Source organism: Nicotiana attenuata, unplaced genomic scaffold (assembly GCF_001879085.1).
Source record: "Nicotiana attenuata strain UT unplaced genomic scaffold, NIATTr2, whole genome shotgun sequence".
NCBI classification, from domain to species: domain Eukaryota; kingdom Viridiplantae; phylum Streptophyta; class Magnoliopsida; order Solanales; family Solanaceae; genus Nicotiana; species Nicotiana attenuata.
Window position 1 is genome coordinate 26,586 of NW_017675937.1, and position 8,799 is coordinate 35,384.

Below are 8,799 nucleotides of genomic sequence, written 5' to 3' on the forward strand. Positions count from 1 at the left end.
ATCAAAAGCCCTAACTCTACCCAAGTTCTTAATTTCTACCATAAAAACCCTAGATTTTAAGATGAAAATTGATGAAATGCAATGGGAAATCGAAAGAGAAAGGTTTAGAGTCATATACCAATGTTTTGGGGAAGAAATTATTCTTTGAAAATTGCCTCAATGCTCCAAAATTTCGAAAATATGAAGTAAATGGGATATGCCCGTTTTTGCTTCTGTTTTAAAATCACTGGGCGAGCCTTCATCGCGTTCGCGATGGGCCTGTCGCGTTCACGAAGGGTCAAGCCAATTGGCCTTCGCGTTCGCGTATAGTTGCTCGCGTTCGCGAAGCTTTGACTCCTCGAGCCTTCGCGTTCGCGGGCCAGTGGCCGCGTTCGCGTAGAACAAAATCCCCTTCCCCCTGTCCAGGCACAAAGACCTTCATGTCCGCGATGGCAGGTCCGCGTTCGCGAAGGTAGCACCCCCCAAAGCTTCGCGTTAGCGACTTGTTTCTCGCGTTCGCGTAGAAGGAAAATTCCTTCAGCCTGACTTACCCTCCGCGTTCGCGAGAGTCCTTCCGCGAACGCGATGAACAAAGTTCCAGAACACCAGAAACTGAAAACCTGCAACTTTTTTCTAAGTTTAAATCCTTCCGAAACTCACCCGAGCCCTCGGGGCTTCAAAACCAAACATGCATACTAACTCAAAAACATCATATGAACTTATCCGTGCGACCAAATCGCCAAAACAACATCTTTAACAACGAATTTAGCATAGAAATGTAAGAAAAAACTCAAAACTGTCAAAGTATCATTTTTACAACTACGGGTCCGAATCACATCAAACGACTCCCGTTTCTTACCAAATTTCACAGGCTCGACTTAAACCACATATAAGACCTGTACTGGGTTCCGGAACCAAAATACGGGCCCGATACCAACAACCTCAAAACATTTTTCATTTCTAAAAAGTCACATATTTTATAGAAAATAAGTTTCTTTAAAAATTTATTTCACGGGCTTGGACCTCGGAATTTGATTCCGGGCATACGCCCAAGTCCCATATTTTCCTACGGACTTTCCAGGACTGTCAAATCACGGGTCCGGGTCCGTTTACCCAAAATGTTGACCAAAGTCAACTTAAATTCATTTAAAGGCAAATTTTATCACTTTTCACAGATTTTCACATAACGGCTTTCCGGCTACGCGCCCGGACTGCGCACGCAAATCGAGGTGATGGAGAAAGAGGTTTTTAAGGCCTCAAAAAACAGAATTTATTTCCAAAACAAGTGAAAAGGTCATCACAAGCCTATAGGGCGTTTTTAAATTCTGCAACTCTGAAATTGTATTTTTGCTACTTAAAGCTGTCCAGATTTAACGGGTTTAATCAGTAGGCAAGTTAAATGGGATCTTTCACATGTTGTCCTAATTCAACACTATATAACTCCTGCTCACCTGGATATCATGTTCTGGGATTTTTTTCTCTTAAGTATTTGAATGTTGCTTGAAGACGTGCATTTATTTGTTATGTTTGAAGAGGTAACTGTGAGCCTATAACTTGTTTCTTTAAATGCAGTCCTACCTGTTCTTGATTGTCGCCTAGATCTTTATCCTTTAAAACCTTAGGAAAGTCTAGAGTTGTCCAAAGAATAGAGGCCCTAAAATACCTCCAGGGCCACGAGGAAGGGACGGGTAGTGCACTCATAGGACATTGTCAAGGTTACTAGAACGCTTTAGGCTATGACCAAAGGGAGGGACTTGGGTAGAACGGGATATGATGACTACGCGTTAATGGCACGTGTAGCCCCTCATTAAGGATTATTTGCCGGGCATTGCGTGGGGTGATCCAGTAGGCTAACCAACCTAGGACCCCTCTTTCCCAAATTCCCTTTGTCTAAAACTTTACTTTTTTATGTACACAACTTGTTCAAATTCTTTGTCTTATTATTTGAGTCATACAATGTCCAACATGCTTTATTTGCAATTATGTGTTTCAACTACTTATTTGTTAAATGACTAATTCATAAGTATAAATTCGGCCGAGACCCACCGTTGTGGACCGAGAGGGGTGCTTAACACCTTCCCCTCAAGGTTATTTCATGCCCTTACCCTAAATCTCTGGTAATGCAAACTAGTCTAAGAGTTAATCGCTCTAGGTGCCCTAACGCACCATAATCCGTTAGGTGGCGACTCTTCAAATTCAAAAACCCTATTCCCAAAAGGAAAAGAGTTATTTCCGCCATGAAATGTCAAAACCCAGACCTTTCTCCGCGGAGGAAAAAAGGGGGCGCAACAGCATGGCGACTCTGCTGGGGATACCTTTAGGCTCTTACCATAACGAACTTATTTTTATGAATTAGTCCAAGCATTCTTTATCCCATATCCTTTCCTCTTATTTGAGCTTAACTGTCTTTCAGTTATTTAAATACCGCATTTATTTTTCTACGTGCAAATACTTGACTACATGTTATTAATTGCTGCATAAATCATACTCACATCATATTCCACTCGTGCGTATCAAATCCTATAGCAACGCTTGATGAGTGGTTGCGCTCTTCCTATTTATTACCCTTAAATTCGGAAAGGCTTATTTGCGGTAAAACTAGTCGATCAGCGGTGCAGTCGACGGTTCCGTGCCTTCCCCCTCAAGTTGTCCGCTTGAAGGTACCAGTGTAAAACACTATAGTAACCTTACTCTAGTCACAACTGTGTATGCATCATGGTCAAACCTAGTCGGATCAATTATGTTGTCCACATAGTGATCCTTTAAGATGAGCCTTATCCAAAGTCCACTGGGGTTTCCATAATCCCAACAGACACAACCACGTTTTGTGCATTAATTTGGAGAACTAAATGACGATATGCTGATCATGAATGTATAAATAGTCGAGTCTGGTGGGGGAGAAAGGCCTAACCCTTTTGTTTTGCAGAAAATAAGGCACGAGGTCCCCAGATTCGGTATGGTTAGCAACAACCCGCCTTTGCTGTTAGATTGGTGGGAGGACCTTTCCTCAAGTGACAAAAAACATGTAAGAAAGTACCTGGGTAACTTGCCTTCCTTGCTAAACATTGAGCCAAACAAGAGGTTGATCGAGGCTGTCACTTTATTCTGGGATAGTGAAAGGACGGTGTTTCATTTTGGCGGCATAGAAATGACACCACTTCTAGAGGAAATTGGAGGGCTTGTGGGTTTGACTTGGGATAGCCCCGGGTTATTGGTGCTGGAAAACTGATGAGTGGTGATTTTACCACTCATTCTAGCCTCTTTTCCTTAGCTTTTATGTCCTTTTAATTATAAAATGAGGTTGTTTATGGTGGTTATTGTTAGATTTTTAGGTACATAATGCTACGAGGTGATTTGAGTTGAATTGAAGCGAAATTGAGCTAAAAAGAGTGAAACAGTGCAAAACTCCCAGTGATTCCGCTTCTGCGGAAGTTTGCTCGCAGACTCGACCCCATTTCTGCGTAAATACAAACGCTTCTGCGGTTCAGGGATGGATTGAGAAATTCCGCTTCTGCGGAGGACAAAGCGCTGAAGCGATCACGCTTCTGCGAAGATCGAACCGCTTTTGCAAAATTGGCTGAGAATGGAGAAACCGCTTCTGCGGTTATTGTATCACTTCAGCGATGTCGCTCCGCGACTTCGGCATCGCTTCTGCGGAGCTTTGCAGGAGTTCGATTTTCGCTTCTGCGATTAGATCTCCGCTTATGCGGAGCCGCACCTGCGATGGTTCTTCCGCAGGTGCGGAAATCGAGCATCAGACCTGGGGCAGATTGGACATTTCATAATTTCTCATCCCAAATCATTTTTATACTCGTCCAAGCAGATCTTTGGCATATCTTTGGCTTATTTTTCAGTTCATAGAGTTAGAGAGAACAAGTATTGAAGCTAGGGTTTTGCACACACACTTGGGTTTTGAAGATTAAAGCTTGTGGTTAAGATTTCTTACCCATTTATGTTTACTTCTTCATTTCCTTGCCTTGTATTGAATATTTAAGTGTGTAGTATTTATTTCCAACACTTGAATCTTGTTTATGGAAATATTCATATTTAAAGTGTGGATTAAATACCTTGTTGTGCTTATGTATTGAATGATTTTTATTCTTTTATGAAGTGAGTTATTGTTATTTTAATTATTCTTGTTCTTTAATGTTTCCAAAGGGATTAGCTAACCCTAGGACTCGCCCATTAACTCCGAATTAATTTTGGAAAAGATAGTTTGGGGTTGGGAAAGATTAATTAACAAGAACTTGAGGCTTTAACCCTCATTTTATAGATTCTACCTAGGGATAGGATTGAACTACTTGTAGCCATTCCGGGTGTGCTTAATCTTCTAATTGTTTTAGGGATAATTCAATTAGGAAGTCTTGTTAGTCTTCGGAAGAAGCTAATTAAGAATTATTATCCTGTGGCTAATTAACATAAACTCGCTCATATTTGTAAAATCGTGAAATACATTGGATCGTTACTTGAGTGTAATTCCCGATGCAACCATACTTGTAGCCATTGATCATTTTACTTGCTTTCTAGGTTAGTTTACATTTCCGCATTTAGATATAAACATTTTCAAAACCAAATTCTTATTGTTTGGCACTGCGTGATAAGCGATAATTTCTTACATTCCTAATCGCCTACACATTGTTCTCTGTGGGATTCGACCCCGACTCATAGTTGGGTAAATTATATTGCATGCGACCGTGTCTATTACATTTTAGTAGTGGATTTGGACGTTATCAAAATTGGCGCCGTTGCCGGGGAACAATTTGGCGTAATTTAGGTTGTTTGAGAAGTAAGCGAAAGTGCTTTGGTCCAAACTTGTGAATATTTGTGTAATTAATTTTTCTTACCTTGGTCTATTTTTCTTTTTTATTTGCTTAGTTTTGAAAAATGGCATCGTACAATGAAAATTGGTCGGATGGTAGTTGTTCATACTTGGATGACCCTTGTCCTTATTGTGGAGGACCACACTCGTGGCAAAATTATTTAAATTCTCCCGGGGGTGGATTGTGCGCACAATCTCAACCCCATGGTTGGAGTATTTGTGATAAGTGTGGTTTCCAAAATGGTCATTGGGATTATTGTGCATATTTGTCCTTCCCTTCCCCAAGACCCTACTATGATGAGTCTACTTTTTGTGATGAGAATTATAGGGCCATGGAAGTGGAAGAAGTTGAGCATGGCCAAAATGGAGAGTTCAAGCTTATGTTGGAGTGTTTACTTGAAAAAGGCAACAAGGAGCAAAATGCCTTGGAGGAGCTTTTGGAGAATAGTCTCCNATAGTCCCCATGATCATAGCCGACATCTACAGGGCTCTAGAGCGCTGTCAAAGAGGGGTCCAGCATTTCGAGGGTTGTAACTTGTTGCTGCAGTTGTGGTTGCTAGAACATCTTCAAAGGGGCCAGTATCGCCAAGAATTTCCGCGAAGGGCTTGGAATGACCATATTGCCTTCCATCACCCTAAGCGGATGACCTACACTCCAGATAGGTTTGCTCAGCCGGAAAATGCCAAGGTGTGGGTGGAATTCTTCGACAATCTAACTGAGGAGCCACTACTACAAAAAGGTCTTTGGCGGCAATTATTTAGCGACCATTGGGTAATTGCCACTAATGAATTATTTAAGCTAAAATATTAGCGGCACATGACCATTAGCCAGTAAAAGATATATTTTTAGCGACAATAAAAAACAATTGCCACTAAAAATCCCTAATTGAATTATAATTTTTATTATTTTAACTTTCCCTCCGTACAATCTTTCCCTCCAAATTTTTTGGACAATAAATTACATTCCCTCCAATTAGAAAACCCTACAATTAAAAAAAAGGAAAAACCAAACCCTGTAATTAGAATGATACAGAAGACGCCTGTAATTAGAACGATACAGAAGATGCTTATAATTAGAATAATACAGAACGACGGAAAACCTGCGTGTTAACAGCATCGCTGCAAAAGCCTCCACCCTGCCACGGTCTCCGGCCATCCCAGGTCTTTCTCGATCGAGTTATTTATAAATTTGGGTTGATGCTGCCACGAGATGGCTAGATATTGCGCTTGGGCCGTAAGGCCCCCCCCCCCCCCTCCCCCAGTGAGTGCGGGTACCCATTATGATATGAGATTTAGCCCGAGGGACTGGTATTGTTCCGTGTGTTTGCCCGAGGGGCTGGTATTGTCCCATGTGTTTGCCCGAGGGGTTGCTTCTGTTGGTATTGTGCCTGAGGGGCTGATTCTATTGATATTGTGCCCGAGGGGCGGTTCTTTACGTGCTTATCTTTTCTAGTTGCCTGTCATTTACTTGCTTAACTGTTAAAAAGGCAATTTGAAGAAGCTTTAATTGAACAAAAGTGACTTTACATATTTTCACTGTTTCACTGTTTTTACTGGCTTTCACTCCTTCTTTATAGCCTATTGATGTGCCTATACGCGATTTCTTATTACTCAGTCTGCATTTATTATTATTACTTGCTGAGTTGGAGTACTCACTTTACTCCCTGCACCTTATGTGCAAATTCAGGTATTTTTGGACCCGGTAGCGGATATTGGTTGCTCAGAGGCAGAGTCATCCGAGTTTAGCAAGGTAGCTGCCCGATGTTCGCAGCACTGCTTTTCTCCCTCCCGATTTCATTAGACTGTATTTGGTGCATTTTTAGAATTTCCGTTGTATTTAGACCTTAGTAGATGCTCGTGACTGGTGACACCCCGATGTCGGGCTATGTCTATTCCGCAATAGTATTATTTACCTTATTTTGGTATTTATTATTATGATTTAGTCTTAGTTCTATTATTTAATAGCTTAAGAATGAAGTGGGAGTGTGTCGGCTGGCCATGTCTTCACGAGAGGCGCCATCACGACCGGGTCCGGGTTTAGGGTCGTGACAAGTTCGTATCAGAGCCTAGGTTACATAGGTCTCACGAGTCATGAGCAGGTTTAGTAGAGTCTTGCGGATCGGTACGGAGACGTCTGTATTTATCCTCGAGAGGCTGTAGAACCTTTAGGAAAAACTTCACATTCTTGAACTCTTATCGTGCGTCCTTGATTCATCTTGAAATATAACTCTTTGAATTTCTTCCACGCATTCGCAAGCGTGAACGAGCGCTCAGTACCGGATGTGCATCGATAGCTTGTGATCCCCTCATCGAGGGGCGAGATGTAATTTCTGTGCAATGATGTTGGGCCAGTCTGGAGGACTTGAGGCCAGGTTTTGCTTGTAGCTTAAGCATTGAGGTGCTGATTGTGTGAGCATATGCTTTTTGAACTTCTATGTTTGGTAGTGTCCCTATTAGGGGAAGTGATGGCTGGATGACTATGTGATGAGTATGATGTGACTACGAGATGTGTTCAAATGATTTGAATAAGACGAGAAGGGTCTGCTTTGGGGTAGTAAGAACTATCTGGTGCTTGATTTTCATCGTGATCTCATGTATAGCCCCGAGTTGTGGGTGTGTTGAAGGATCTTTTCCTGTTGCCTAGTTGGGAATTGAACTAGATTTCACGTTGTGATATGAGTTCAGACTCAGGAAATTTTAGTGACTGCGTGATGTTTGTGACGGTGGAAGGGTATAAGAGATGTTAGTTTGAGGCGAAGCAGGTGGGTTATCTCCTGCGGAGTGTTCTAAAGTTTGTGTGAACCTTTCTGCTGTTTGTTGGAAGACCTCTTACCAGTGAAATATATGTGTTGCAATTTAAATTTGGGGTCGCTTAAGAGAGTGGGTTTGACTGTTACGAGGCTGAACGCGAGGTTTGCGGAAGATTTGAAGTACTAGATGGGCTCTGTTGCACGAGCTTATGAAGGATTGAGTTTAATATCACTATGCTATTATGGCAGTAATAGAGTATACGCATGATGAGTTATTATGTGTTCTGATCTATGGCTTTGAGCCAAGTGCGGGAGCCTGCTATTGACTAGTTGATTGCACGGTTATGTGCTATGTCGGTTCCAGTTGAAGGCGTACTGATGAATCAGTTATGGCTTACGGAGGTTGAGACCGAGGATGACTCGAGTAAAGGAAATTTCAATAAAGGTTAGGTTATGCTTTATGGGTGTATGAGAATCTTGGAATGACTTGAGTTGTTATTAGCAAAGGATGTACGATGCATAGAACAGGAAGTTGCTTGGTTACCTTAAGGTGAAGTTACACCCTGCGGTGTCGGAGTGCTAATGAGGCACAGGTTGTTCGGTTCATTTAATCAGTCTAGTTGCGATTTGAGTAGAGTGGATGACTCTCGAGAATGGTTCTAATGGGTTCAAGATTTTACATGTAATAATTGGAGATTTTCAAGTTGTATATTTGGCTAGAAACTGAGGTTTGCATTGGAGGGTGTCAAGACTCGTAGTATTTCTATATCATTATGGGATTCTATATATATCAGTATCGGGAAGGTAAAGGTAATGTCTATAGATTCGCAGTAAGTCCTTTCAGGGTAGGTATTTTGAATGTGGTGCTTTTGGGAACATTTAAAAGAGTATTCAGCGGGTTGTGAGCCTTAGACTATGTGGTATTATGCTTGGGTCTCTTGTGGTGAGTCTGGGTTGAGGAATTGTGATGCTATAGCAAGAAGCAGTATCAGGTTAAAGGTAAATCAGAAGGAAACTCGGATAGATGGGATAGTTTGGTAGAATGCCGAACCAGTATGGCAAGGATACGATTAGTTCTTTGGATGTTTACGAGGTAATGAGCTTCTACAGGTGTTTCACGGCAATGCTCTTAGGTTTTAGTGGCCTGCGTATCTTGGTTGAGTTAGAAGGATTCAGTCATGTCAGCTTTGGTTTTGTCAAAAAGGGAGACAGAGAGTTCTTGATGACTCCTACTGCGGTTAGAGATGCATA